The sequence below is a fragment of the Betta splendens genome, chromosome 22 (genome assembly GCF_900634795.4).
Source record: "Betta splendens chromosome 22, fBetSpl5.4, whole genome shotgun sequence".
In the NCBI taxonomy this organism is placed as follows: Eukaryota; Metazoa; Chordata; class Actinopteri; order Anabantiformes; family Osphronemidae; genus Betta; species Betta splendens.
In genome coordinates this window covers 11,286,261-11,300,559 of record NC_040900.2, presented here as the reverse complement: position 1 = coordinate 11,300,559, position 14,299 = coordinate 11,286,261, and the positions used below count along the sequence as shown (strand labels likewise).

Sequence of the window (14,299 nt, the reverse complement as noted above, 5' to 3'; positions counted from 1 at the left end):
GCCAACTTTGTGCTGGGGATGGAGATTCCCCCTTAAAACCGCCAGACGACCACTAGGCTGCACGCACACACACACACACACACACACACACACACGCGCGCACACACACACACAATACAAATGAGTGCACTTCAAATATGAAGGGAGCCTAAATCAACCGAAATGGAGATATAAACAACAGTTTGACCAGTGGCCACATAATTGGCTGTAAAGCAACGATCTGCGTTTTCTCCACGGTATTCTGTCACCACCACTGTCCCTGTGTGCAAATATGGCATTTTCAAACCAGTAATTGTTGTTAAATAGTTACTTAAGCAGGTCATTAATCTATTTTTACACCCACACTACAGGTTGGCTTGACCTGCAGGTTCTGCTACTAAACATCTGCAGGGTAAACACAAGCCTTAGCATCGCTGCACAGGCTTAGCATGAAGAGAGAACACACACACACACACACACACACACACACACACACACACACACACACACACACACACACACACACACACACACACACACACACACACACACACACACACACACACAGGTGTATTTGGACCAGGCTTAGCTGCAGGAAAGGTTGAGTGCTTTAACAGATCCTCTGTCTTCAACGTGTTTTAACCAACTGGTCACATTATTACTGTACATTCCCCATGATTTCATACAATGCAACACACCAGCTCGTGCATGAAGGTTAAAACTAAAATATTTTGGCACAACTAATAAAATATTCAGCGTTACAGAGACTCATTAAACCTGAGAAAGCTGCACGTGAACACGTCTGAACAGAACAGACTGTATATAAAAACTGCTGTCACGGTGAATTTGCAGGAATCCAGCAGGAAAATACAGAGCAAACATGTCTCAAGACACTTGATCTGACGCCTCGGCTGAACTTTTAATCATAAGCGCGCGTAATTATTCAGTTAGAAGCAGCGATGATGGCAGCGGAGCCGTGTCATTATCGGCCCTGTGGGCGCCTCTAATGTTTTCCTTCTCTGCAGAGGTGCCAAAAGTGATTTGCTTGGTCAACCGAGTGGCGGCAGCAGACATGTGGGTGGGAGCTCGAGATGAGCAGGGTGGGGAGAGGTGTCAGGGTGGAGGGCCAGACGCTGACCACTTCCACGCTGCACAGGAAATACACACACACACACACACACTGCAGCACATGGTCCAGCGCTGTTTTTGAATTTACACCCTCCACTCCCTCATCAAATCATCTGTGCAGACAAATATACGCTCTCTGAACAGCTGCTGTGTTTACAGCTGCAACACTTAGAATACAACCCCCCCCAAAAAAAGCCCTTTTTAAAAAATTTCCTATCAAACGATCTTTCCCTTGCAGCCTATTATGGCATTTCCCTCTTAATAAAAAGTCAGAGAGTTTAAAATGTCCCCAATAGGCAGCTGCACGCTACAACTAAAGCGTCAAAATCGTTTCCAGACCGCTCCGCTCGGGATCAAGGGGAGAGAGGCACGGAGAGAGGAAACCAAGACCAAATAAATGAATTGCAAATGTATCGCGGAGGGGGGGTTCAGGGGGGAGAAGAGCGGGTCGGTTCATTCGCACTTGATGGACGGGGACGGGACCAGAACCTGACGACGAGAGAACGGGGGAAACCGGGACGAGGCAGACGAAGAGGCAGCCATTGGGGGGGTGGGGGTGGAGAAGAGTGGAGATCAGTCAAACACCTGCTGCATGAGCTGATACGACTAATGTGGTCCACGTATAATGGAACCAATGGGCTGAAATCGCAGTGAGACCGATTCCACAGGATTCTTCATGTGTCTCGTGAGACGGGCGCCTTTTCTTCCGCCAATCAACGATAGAACATGTCGGACGCAGTCTATGAAAACTAAACAAGGCAAACAAATAAAAAGGCCCAGCTGGGCCCCATGTGAAGGCACCGGCGGATTCCACTGATACCATCAGCGGAGCGGTTGTTTTCAGTGAGCAATGGTAGGAAAAAGCAGAGGAGCTACTGGATCCCGTAAACAAGGATCCCTGTAGCGGCGCTTGTTGTTCTCCCGCAATCCAATAAAAGCCTGATAGCAAATATTATTGTGTGTCCGAGAAAGTTTTACAGGACTTAAATGGAACCAGTTCTCCCACTGGGAAAACACAGGAAGAGGAACGCGGCGTGCAGATGACCTAGCAAAACGCGCGGCTGCGCATCGCTCGCTAACAGTTCCTAACGAAACGTCGCCGAAGGTGCTTTGAAACCCAAACTCTCCGACCCCTCACCCTGTGCCCTCGGACCGGCCCACCTGCTCCACCAGAGTGAATCTGCTCGCTAAAGTGAATTACGGGGGCGATAAACGATACTTTAGCAGCACGGCGGTAAACTGCTGAGGGAAGCTAAATGCTAATGTGATTTGTCGAGGAGTTTATAAGCTGTAAGTGCTGCGATGAAATGACTGGCCCCACTGGAAGAGATAAACACCGGAGGAGACGTCTTTGTTGTGCAGTGGAATCGACCAGTGGATGGAGGCGGGAAGGAACTGGTTAACGTCCACTGCGAGTAACAAACCCGACCCTTCAGCAGTGCAAGAGCTTCTTAAGATAGATACTAGAACGCTGATGTATGGACTTCTCATGAATAAACAGATTTGGGTTCAACCTCTTCATTTCCATATGGGAGGTATCCTGTATCTGCGGGAACTGCATCCTAAAAATATCCCCTTCGGCGCAGCCCAGACTCTGCCCGACCTACATGGACGGACGCAAACACGGGCTCACACTCTATCACTGTGGCCGTGCTGTGGGAGGCTGAAGTGGCCATTGTGGGCCGAGCCCAATATCTCCGTCCACTCTGGCAGGGCCTCAGAGCGCCGGCCGCCGCCTCCTGGGCCCTGGGCACGGGCTGCCAGGCGGCCCGCCGACCCAGCGGCCGCCCCTGAGCCCCTGCCAAGCTCCTGACGCCACCCTGGGTGGTCCCGCTTCATGCGGCTCTGGCAGCGCCCGGCTCGCTCGCCCTCCCCCAGCCTCCCCCCTCCCCCCCTCTGGCTCCCTCGGCAGCCGCAAACAGCCTCGCTGTGTTCCCGGCGCGCAGTTCTACTGAGGCCCAGTCAGTGCTGCCAGTTATATTTTTATCATAAGGGGAGGATGTGGATATACTGTATTTTTGAGGGTTTTGGAGAAGTGAAAAGTGAAAAAAAAAAGAATGTCTGTAGGCAGGAAGGTTTATATTTAGTCGGCGTATGAATTTGTGTTTATATATTTGCATGCTTTTTTTAGTATAGGTGTTACTGATGGTTCACAGACACTGAAGCAAAGCACAGTCAGCTTCTTATTTCACTCACCGCCACGTCCGGGGTTTTACTGCACGTATCTCTAACCCTGCCTCCCTCACGCAGTCAATGAACCGCGGCCCGAACGTCAGAATCACCCAGACAGAGGCCTGGAACCAACCGCCGCCGCTCAGGGTCGGTTGGAAACCGACTGTCAAATTACGAGATGAGGACTCGAGATTCTCCTGTTACAGATATGGCAACCGACAGCCGGCGACTCGAGCCGGCACGAGCCACATGCGTTGCTCCCGTTCCCGTCTGTCTGCCGTGGAGCCGGGAGTCAAGTTCCTGCGGAGCCCTGGAGGTAATTGTGCCACCACTCCACTCCACTCCACTCCCATCCACAGATCCACGGCTCCCGCGGCTGATTGCGGATGGTTTAAAACCATCAGAGAACACGCCGTGAAGGCCGGGTGGAGGAGAACGAGGGCCAAAGGGTGACGCCGGTGTCCCCAGTGGGGGACGTAACGGGCCGAATGGGCACCAGCCGCTTGTCTGACCTATACGCATACATTACGAGCAGCGAGACCCCATATGCACAGGCAGGAGCACACATCCACCCGCCCCACCCATCCACAGGCACACACTCACCAACCAAAACCACCCAAGCTGCCACTGATACCATCAGCTCAAGTCTCAGAAGAAAAGCGCCAATGTGTGTATTAGCGCTGTGTGTAATCACGGGGCCTTTGGGGACCCTAATGGATTAGCACACTAACACACTGTCAACTGTGGGCCAAGCTGGGCCCACACAAGCCTGCTAACGCTGTCAAATGACACAATCACCGTGCAGGAAAAGTCCTAATTGCCCCTGTTAGACGTCAACAAAGGACTTCATAATGCTCAAATGACTCAGTTGATTAGGAAAAAGGCAACAACACAAACAGTGTATTTGCAGCGAGTGATCCTCATCAGCTTCAGGAAAACGTCAGGTTGGTTTCAAACACAGATGCAACACAGATGTGTTTACGCCGTGGCCATAACTGCAGTTAGTTACATTATATTAACTCCAATGTACATGAGGACACGCCGATGTTGGACGGATCCTAGCGGCCGAGCGGCCGGACAGCTGCCGGAGCCGCTACGTGCTGCCAGTGAATCACCGGGCTGTGAGGCATGAATAATAGATGCTGTTTATGAGTGTATGTTTTCCATCTGACCCCTGGGTCCACAGTGAAAACGGTAGCGCGCATCTTAAGGGCCCGAGAGTGAGAGTGAGAGAGTGAGAGAGAGGGATGAAGCTCGTCCGGGGAGGCGATGGGTCATTTAGCACCCGGGGACCCCCCATCAGCCATCAATGACAAGCTCAATCAGGGCTTATGGAGTTATACTGCACACACACACACACACACACACACACACACACACACACACACACACACACACACACACACACACACACACACACACACACACACACACACACTTCTACACAGATGGTGCTTTAGGGACAGCACTGTGGTGTTTATCCTACAATGAGCAGTGTCACAGAAGCAGGATTGTGTGTGTGAGCTCAAGGCTTTCCTCATGAAGCAGCAACACATACAGTATCAATACAGTATCACAACCACCCGGCGGCTAATGAAGCTCAGGTATGCAGTGTGCGCTCGCTGTGAGGCCCAGTGAAGATTAACCTGCCTCGCTACTGCTACGATTAGCTCCCATAGCCCGCTGCACGCCTGAGCGGAGGCCTCTCCCCCACACGGCTCCTAATGACACACGGCTACGAGAATGTGCGTATTTTACAAGGGCGGTTATGGTCTGTGGGCCCCGACAGCCTTTTCATATGGAGAGAGGTTTCGCTTTGGGGATCAAGGGCAGAGAAAGGAAGCGGAGGGGTCGTCACGGTGCTGATCGCTCTGCTCGTGAACTCCAGGGAAGCCCTTGAACGCCCCGTTATCAGACAGAGCCTGTCAGAGGTCCTTCAGCACCTTCCCATTGCAGCGACCGGGAGCGGTTTGTCTGTGAAGCTTCGCTCGGACGGACCTGTGGCTCGAGGACCACTAGGTGGCATGGTCATTTGAATTTTGAATTCTAACCAAAGCAAACTGAGGCAAAACCCACAGCTGATCGAGAGCGAGCGGCCGCGCTGTGACGCTGCACAAAGGCTCCGTGAGTCAGACGCTCTGCTGCGTTTGTGGCTGATGGAGAAACAACAGACGATAGTGGAGGACACAAATATACAGAAACACGAGAATTAGTGCTGATCTGGGAGATATTTAGTGAAACGCAGCACAGAGATTTTGCACTTTGTCTTTGTCCAGGGAGAACGATGTCGTCGTGAAAGGATGTTTTGTCTCCAAACATGATTATAACCTGCACATTCAGCAAAGTCACTGTGTCAACAGTTCTAGGAAAACGTGTGCAGCGGTTGTTTTAGCGCTTATGAAATAAGCTAAGTGGAAGAATGATTCACAAGAAAGATAAACATCCACGGTGTGACAGATGCAGTGCATTTCTAGTGCCTTCCAGTGCATTTTGTATGTACCGTGTAAGGCAGCATATCTGCAATCATGTCTGTGTGTGATCACAGTTTTGTCCTGCTGAATAATTCAGTGACACCCCCCCCTCCTTCTCCCCCAGCGCGAACACTAACACTAACGGAGAGCAGCCATTAAAGATCCATGAGGAGCTCATTACGGGCCGGCCGGTCCTCGTCTCTGCAGCCGCGGAGGAATGACCCCTCAGCATGAGCTCACTGCGTCGCCTGAAGCCGGGGTGGAGGCCGGGGGGTGGGGTCAGAGGTTACCCAAGCAGAGGCGTGACCCGTGGCATTAATGCACTTGTAGCACTTGAAAACACTTTGGCAAGAGTTAAACAGAACACGCTCTCAGGAAGGACCACACAGGCGGCCCCCCTTGCTTCTCGCTGCTCTCGCTGCCTCTTCAGCTGCTACTGGGGCCAAAGCTGGCGGGCGGTAGAATGGGAATCTGTCCTTGCTTTTACTCTTTGTTTGTCCTCACATGCAAAGCCCGTGACTGTACAGATGCAGCTGGGTTGTTTCAGGATTAGCAGACAAAACTACAGGAGGTCTGAATACAATGATTAACCGCAGAGATGCAGAGTGTGAGCAAAAAGCATCATTTCACACACTCCTCAGCCGGTCCTCTTGAGGTTTGGGACAATACGTCAAGTACAGAGTGCATCTGCGCATTTGCATGAAGTGGAGCGATTTATTTGCATATTCTCACTACGGGACTTGCACCCGTGATGTTTTTAGTTTCAAATTCAGATGCACAAAGAGCATTTGAACATTAGGTCAAATAACTAAACGTAGAGGCAGTAAAAGGCTGTGATTGTAAAATGGCCCTGCCTGTGCTGCATGCGGGTCAGTCCGGGGTCAGGGCGGCAGCTGTCACTCGACTGATGGCCAGAGTCCCTCATCCCGCCCGGAAGCAGAGGTGTGTGTGCTGGAAGCGGTGGAGTGTGTGGTTAGCCGGCTGGTCAGCGGTGGGCGCAGAGTGGTCTGGCTCCAGTCACCACGGAGCTCTCAGGCAGCGGTGGCAGGCCAGAGCCCTGAAAGATAGTGGGCATTATCATTTGTTAAGTGCCCCCTTTGCCTCTGGTCAGAAACACTTAACTCTGCCTGTGGTCACTAAATGCTGCTGGATTGCCAGTAGCAAGGTAAAATATTCATTGTCGCGGAGTGGTGGTTTTCCTCTGCACCGGCCCTAAAAGCCTGGCTTGGTTTTGTGTTTTTAACCAGGGCCCTAAAACCAGGCCGTGCAGGAGCGGCCTTTTTACTGGACAGCGTAATGGACCTCAAAGGTATCCGCTTATCTCGCCACAAAATCACCAGCTTAAGGCCGGTTCAGTCGCGCGGCGAAAGGTGGAGGAGGGCTGTAATCAGGCCTCTGTCGCTCTGTCGTCAACTGTGATCCAGCGCGCGGCAGGGTTCTCGCTTCTCGAACGGGGATTTTCAAACTCCAGGAGTCCAGGAAAAAAATCTCTATGTGATTGAGGTCAGCGGGCTTTGGTTTTCCCTTTTTCAGCGAATCGGTGAGTCACCTACGTTGCAGCTAACCCTCCCATCGAGCGCTTGCATCAGCGAGAGCGGGGGGTGGGGGTGGGGGGACTTCCCAGAAGCCCCCGGCCGCCTGACGCCCCTCCATGCGAGCGGAGTGGCATTTACAACTGTGTCAACACAAAGGCCATCGGCTTGTTGCTCAGCGTCTGTTGTGGCCTCAGCCTCTACTCACAGAATAGTCTGCTTTGCATTGCTTTTAATGGGGTCGACAGAGGAGCTCCCACCTGTGGTGAGTCTGGCATTTAGCAGCCCATAAACTCCTCTACATCATGACTCCCCTGTCTTTCTGTCTCTCAGCACTACACACACTCCCTGCAGTCAGAATTAGGTACTTTTTCCGCCTGGCTCTTTGTCCCGGGCCTCCTCTGTGTGAGCGGCACAGACCCCAGACAGAGGGGGGGGAGGGTTCTGTCTCAGGGCGACTGAGGCCTGGGGCTGTGGGGTTCTGGCTGATAAAAGCCCTGCCCCTGAGGGCCTGGTGGCATCCTCGGTCAACCCAGACGCGGCTCACGGGAGGCTTGAGGCCGGGCTGAAGCCGGCCTGTGGCAGGTGTGGCTGTGGGAGATCAGAGGAAGCATCCACACGCGGGCCACGCCGCCGCCGCCGCTGCTGCTGCTGCCGCCCCCCCACCCCCCTGCGCCGCTGAAGCAAATCTGGCCATTTATTATTATTCACGCTAACGCAGTACGTATGGATGCTCCTGCTGCTGCACGTGGTCGCGCTTAATGACAAAAAACAAACCGAAAACACCAACAACAGACAATATCGTTTTAATATCTTAATAACACAGACTTGTGGTTCTGCATCAGGCTGGGGGACGACTGATGGATTTCTTCCCCGGCAGGGACAAATACAAACTGAAACAGGAAGCGTGTTTCCATTATCTGCAGAAGAAAAAATAGAAGAGATTAAGATTAGGTGTAATCTTCTAGGGGAGCTATATCAAAGGAAGGAGTGCATTTACTTATAGCTTATTATCCGATACGTGATAATAATGAGAACAAACCTGAGCGGACCATCGTGACCTCATTGAGCCACAAAGGTCACGGTGAACAGCATGAAATCATTGCAGCATGACTTCACGTGGGCTGCGTGGAGCCTCAGCGGTTGCAGGAGCTCCTTTTTTGTCTGAACTCAGGTCCCACCGTTTCCACGGCAGCAGGCGGCTGCAGCCCCCCCCCATGTGACGGAAAGCGGCCGGCGAGCTCTGTGGGCAGAGCTGCAAAAGGCGAAGCGCTTCTGAGAAGAGCGTGCGCGTGCAGCGGAGCAGACGCTGCGAATCGGGGGAGTTATCGAGCGCATCTGCCGGCGCCCGGACGGGCTTCGTTTCGACCCGATCACGCGTCTGACGCCGATTTGCGCCGATCGCCGCGCCGGCGGTCACGCGCGCATCACTGCGAGCGCCGCGTTCCCACGCCTGCTGACCGTCGGCGCGGCGCAAAGGCCGAGTCACGGCCGTTCTCATGAAACCACGCCGATGGCCATCAAAAAACCAATAACTTCCTCAGCGCGCCGGCTCACTTCCGCCTTCTGCATGTGGGACCTGCCGTTGCCATGGTTCCCGGCCCATCGCTTGCGTGCGAGCGACTTAGACAGCCGTCTGGGGTTTCACGCACACATAACAGGAAGACGCTGGTCGTACTTCTCAACAGTTTCTCACTTCTGCCTTTCTTGATTTAGGGAAGGCTGGGGAGACGCGCAGACAGCGCACAGCGGCTGCGACCCCCCCCCCCCCCCACACACACACACACTCACACTCACACACTGTTATTGAGAAAAAAAAAAGAAAAATATGAAATTCTCGCTGATGCAGCCGGCGAGATGTGAAATTGTCATGATTCATTTTCCTCAGCATTTCAAATCAAAATGAAAGTAACAGCTGCCCGTTAAGCAGGAAACGCTCGAGTTTAACTTTGTAACAGAGCTTCCAGGCCTTGACCTGCACTAACTAACTATGTATAATTATAATTACGGTGCATGTATAATATAAGTGTAATACGGAGGTGAGTTAGTTTATGTTGAGACGCTGCTCTTGCATGAGCGCGAGCTCGGTCCGAGCTCAGACGTGGCGTTGGACTCAGCTTTACTTTCTTCATTAGCAGAGTGGAAACATCCAGCGGCCTAGTGAAATGCGACCACGTGATTCATATCTGTCTCTCATCTGCTGGCTGATGACCATGGGGTTGGACGGCGCTCGTGTAAACCTTGAGTCAGCCTCACGCAGCCTGAAGGGAAGCAAATAAAAACACCGAATCGGACGTCGGGTCCAATTTGACTGAAGCAAAGCAAGGTTCTGAGCCGAGCCTCGAAAGGATGAGACACGAGCCCAGCTTTGGTTTCAACGTAACACTTGTGTTTCTCAAGAGGAAGAGGAAAAAGCAACGAAGTTGCTGCAATGCGAGGGTGCCCAGTAAGCAGCCGAGTGCAACGCCTGAGCGGCCCTGAGAGGAGCCCTCGCCGCTGGCGGCTGTGGGAACGTGCAGAGCATGTGCGCTGCACGGTTCAAGCCCTTCTCAGCGCCGCCGTCGCACCACAGAGGAGCGAGCTGTACTGTAAACTCATAGCGGAACCCGTCTGCGGCCTGAGCTGTGCCAGCGCGCGGCCTGCACACGCCAGCCTGTATCTGATTTCACCCCCCCCCCCCCAGCAGCAGCAGGCCTGCGCTCCGCACACGGCGTACGAGAGCTTTCAGCAGAACCGAGCCCGCGCCCTTTAACGCCCGGGGACTGAAGGCCCGGCCGGCATTCCTTCAGGAGCGCTCGCGTTTTTTGGCCAATGTCGAAACAGGACTTGGGTTTCAAAATGATGAATATCACAGTCGGACGCACATTTCTCGGTTTCCACATTGACACTGTTTTACTTAGACTTCCGCTTGAGCTAATTGTCGGAAACAGAGTCCAGACGCAGTGTTTAAAAACGTACTAATGTGATCATTTCTTTTTCAATCACTCAAAGTTATGGCCTGAAAGCCGACCTCGCACTAACCAACACAAACAAATGATCGCGATGACTCTTCTTTGTGAAAAGACTCAGAAAGGTCCAACGCAAACTGCGTTTCATGTGGAACAAAGTCATTCCCATACTCACGAATCACCACGGCGACGGCTGACTGAGACGTAAGGTAACGCAGCGCACTGACGTTGCAGTGGAAAAGTGCACATGTGTGGGTTTAGAGAAACCACTTTAAGCTTTTGCTAAATTTGTGAAAGCAACTGAAGAGTAGATGTGGGTTGTTATTGAGCACCAGATTTTTTTTTTTCGCTTTTTGTCAGTAGTTTTACTTCCGATGAATAATTCCCGTATCTGTTCCAAACAAACGGTCCGAGGTCAAATCGGGACTTTAGCTAAATCTGTGTATATAATGCGTATGTGAGCAGGTTTAAGGACTTCATCCCTGTGACTCAGATCGTACGCGGTGGTTTGTGTGTGGGTGAAGCTGAAGCCTTTAGCTATGTTGAGATGACTCAACTTAGCAGAACCTAGCCAAGAGTTCTTGGTAAGGAGGTTTGGCTAACCAACACCGTGAGAATGTGGCAATCTATGTCCTGTTCTGTGGCAACGTCAGCCTCGTCGGTCTCTGTGTGTCTGTATGCAAAGGTGTTACACTACTTTAGGAACGGATCAATAACTGAGCATCTGCTTTGTATTAAATCAAAAGACGGGGGTGAGATGTAATTAGACGGTGCCTTGGGTGTGGTGGCGGATCACTCATCAGAAAGCAGAAAGTCTAAATTTACCGAAGAGGCAAAAACAGGCAGCTGAGAGCCCACGTGAGGTTATTCATCCACATACGTGACTCAAAATCGCTCCCGATTAGTGTCTAATGTACCAGGAGGAGCTAAAAAAGGCTCCAAATCAATATTCTATAGATAGAGCGAGTGTGTGTTACCACATGATGAAGAAACTCCTTTACGCCGTCTTGGTAAGCCAGACTCCACCGTATCGTACCCATGTGCCCACAGACCTGTGCTGCTGCTTTCAAGCTGAAAGGCCACAATCATATTCACCTCTGGCACCATGTGACACTGCGCTGTGGTGCCATGCGTCCTGAGCCAAGACTGTGGGAATGGCACGGCTCTATCTACTCCCACTCCAACCATTGTATTCTTTTGTAGTGAACCCGCAATCTGCTCCTCATGTGGGTTAAAGCAGGGCCTTTGATAAAGCCAGCGTTGCTAGATCCTCTGATCTGTCACCAGTGCCGAGTTCACGCAGGAGAGGTCTTTTTGAAAAAAGGAGCTCAGGGAAATCAAATCAAATTCAAAAATAAGGAAGGAAAACGAATCGATGCTCATAAATAACCGACACAAACAGGCAAATGGCAGCAAACCCACGAAACTTAGAGCGATAACCATATCCCCTTTGGTCGTGTCACGGAAGACCGAGAGCAATATAGAGCTTACGTTCATGCTATAGTCTCACACGTTCTCACACGCAACGCGCACTTAGAAATGTATATATAAAAAAAGAGACAGTTCCTTCTCGGTCGTCTGCACAGCAAGCAAGCCACCAACCACAACCACAAAGCCCCAGTATGTCAGCAAGCACCTGGCTGTGCACCCGCTCCCAGACAGACAGACAGCAGACACACACGCGCACACACACACACACACGCACCAGAACATGCACACTTTGGCTTTTCTCCACTCTTCTGAGGAGGAACACGCACAGAGCACCTGCTTTTATAAAGGCGGTGCCGCATAAAGCACACAGGTGAAGCAATGCATGGATCACAGGGGGACTCGCACATGCGTATGCATGCGTGTGTGTGCGTGTGTGAGCCCTGCAGCCTCCAGACCTATTTACAGTGGCGAGCGTGGGAAACAGCGTCGCAGGCAAAGCCTCCAGAACTGAGAGGTTGTACTAAATGTTTCATGTACACGACACAAAAATATGCTGCACGCAAAACAAATAACGTCCACAGCTTCGTCTATGTACTATTTATATATATATATATATATATATATATCAATGCGTTGCTACATCTACGCAGCAGATGTGCTGCGATGCGGAGGACTCCCAATAAGTCACCCAGCGTTTCTAAATCGTCACAGTAATAAAAGCCCATCTGGACTTGACTCAACTCCACCAACCACACACATTGTTCCATAGTGTTCTGTGCCACTGTGAGGAGTCTACGTTGGGGCGTTCTTGCTCTTGTCTATGCGACTGTGACCAAAAGTATCATGGCTGTGAATCTGCAAGCACTCCAGCAAAGTGCTTGCAGTTTTATGTTGTGCATAAACACAGTGGGGCGAACAGAAAGCACTGCTTCTAGCGACCAGACAATTCAATTACAAGTGCAGCCAAACGTCTTCACCGTAACTTCACACGTTGAAAAAGCCGAACATGCTGAAACAAAATCTGAATGATTGAATGAATAAATAAAAATTAATTAATAAATTAGTTAATTAATAAAGTCAGCCAGTCACTCAGTAAATAAATAAATAAATATTGGGCTCATTTGACTTTATACAGACAATTTTGTGTTTACTCTTTTGTAGGCTTGTGCACATTGTATTTTATTTGCCAAGTAGGAAATGAATCCACGATGGCTGAAAATGAGTTTCTAGTGTCTCCCAATGTCTTTATAGACGAAATGAACCGGAGAAACAGTCTGTTAAACGGCCAAGAATTACAGCTGTCACAGCTAATGAGCTCAGAAAGACGGAAAAATGTTAGCTGTCAGACAAAATGATTCTCAGGCTGTAACAGCGTGCGAGTCTGTTACTGATCATCGGCATCAGGCGGGTTTTATGCGTTACTGTATTTTATGTTTGACATATACGAGAGAAGGGCTCCAGCGAGGAGCACTCTCTTCCGGGAAACTTTCCCAGCGTGACGAGCGCGGAAGTGTTTCCTCTCCTGAACAAGTGGGTTTCTCAGAAGCAGCTGTGGATTCGCTGCGCTACTGAGCGGCGAGGTGGTGTTAGAAGCTACGGCTGTGATGAAGGCGACGCGGCCGATGATCCATCGGCGCTCCAGAAAACGGCGAGGACAAATAAAATCTAGGTCAGCGTGAATGACAGACAGATTGAAACGACGAGGAGCATCATCTACTGCACAGTGCTCTAGCTCTCAGCATCCGATCCCATCCGATTTTAGGTGAAACTTACAGAAGTGAAGTTGTTAAATTAAAAGGGCATGATGGGACATTTCCTCATGTAAATCACAGCCATGTGCACAGTAGTGCTTATCTATTTACAATTTACGATGCAACAAAAATGCATAGTTTAATTGCAATCACTGCCATTGATTTGGATTTCCTCCTGGTATAATGTACCTACAGCACCCGGAGCTCCGGCCGTGCAGCCTGCCAGCCGGTCCAGGGGGCCTGGGATGCATTAGACGCCGGGGGGGAGACCGCTCTATGTGGCCTTCATTAGGAGCAGCACCAGCGTCGCCACCCTGCCCCACACACATGCTCCCCTTCCACAAAGGAAACACTGTCTCCCCCGGAATAAAAGCCAGCCATGGATCATAGATCAGACATGCGGAGCGCCTGCTGAGCCTGGTCCTCGATTATTGAGGAGGACCCGCCGGAGCTGAGGGATCCAGCCCCACACACACACACACACGCACATACACACACGCACACACACACACGCGCGCACACACACACACACACACACGCGCGCACGCACACACACACGCACGCACACACACACACACACACACGCACACACACACACACACACACACACACACACACACTGAGACACTGCTGCGAGTCGTCAGGGGTGCCCTTCGTCCTTATCACCTCATAAAGCATCCTAATGTACGCCGCTCCTATTTGTCACAACGGGAGACAAATGAAAGAGGGGCAACGCGAGGGAGGGCTGACGGAGAAAGTGAGAAGGACATTCTGGAGAAAAATGGTGTGCGTGCTATTATGTTACTAGCTTTCAGAAAAACTATAAAAGGCTTACACACATATGCCTCCTTTTACAGTCACACACTAACACACACACCCTCACACAG

The 14,299-nt window shown here is 51.2% G+C and overlaps 1 long non-coding RNA gene across 3 annotated transcripts in view; it reads right to left on the bottom strand.

The window, feature by feature from the left end:
• Positions 1 to 5,849: 5,849 nt before the first annotated feature.
• The window catches only part of LOC114848184 (uncharacterized), a 67,860-nt gene continuing 59,410 nt past the window's right edge, over positions 5,850 to 14,299 (bottom strand). The window contains exons 5-6 of one of the 3 annotated variants that reach the window (XR_008693551.1): positions 8,111 to 8,202; positions 5,850 to 6,807 (exon numbers count right to left, since the gene is read on the bottom strand). This is a non-coding gene — a long non-coding RNA (uncharacterized LOC114848184). The remainder of the gene's footprint in view (positions 6,808 to 8,110; positions 8,203 to 14,299) is intronic. The other 2 variants (XR_008693550.1, XR_005897206.2) reach the window with 2 other exon arrangements.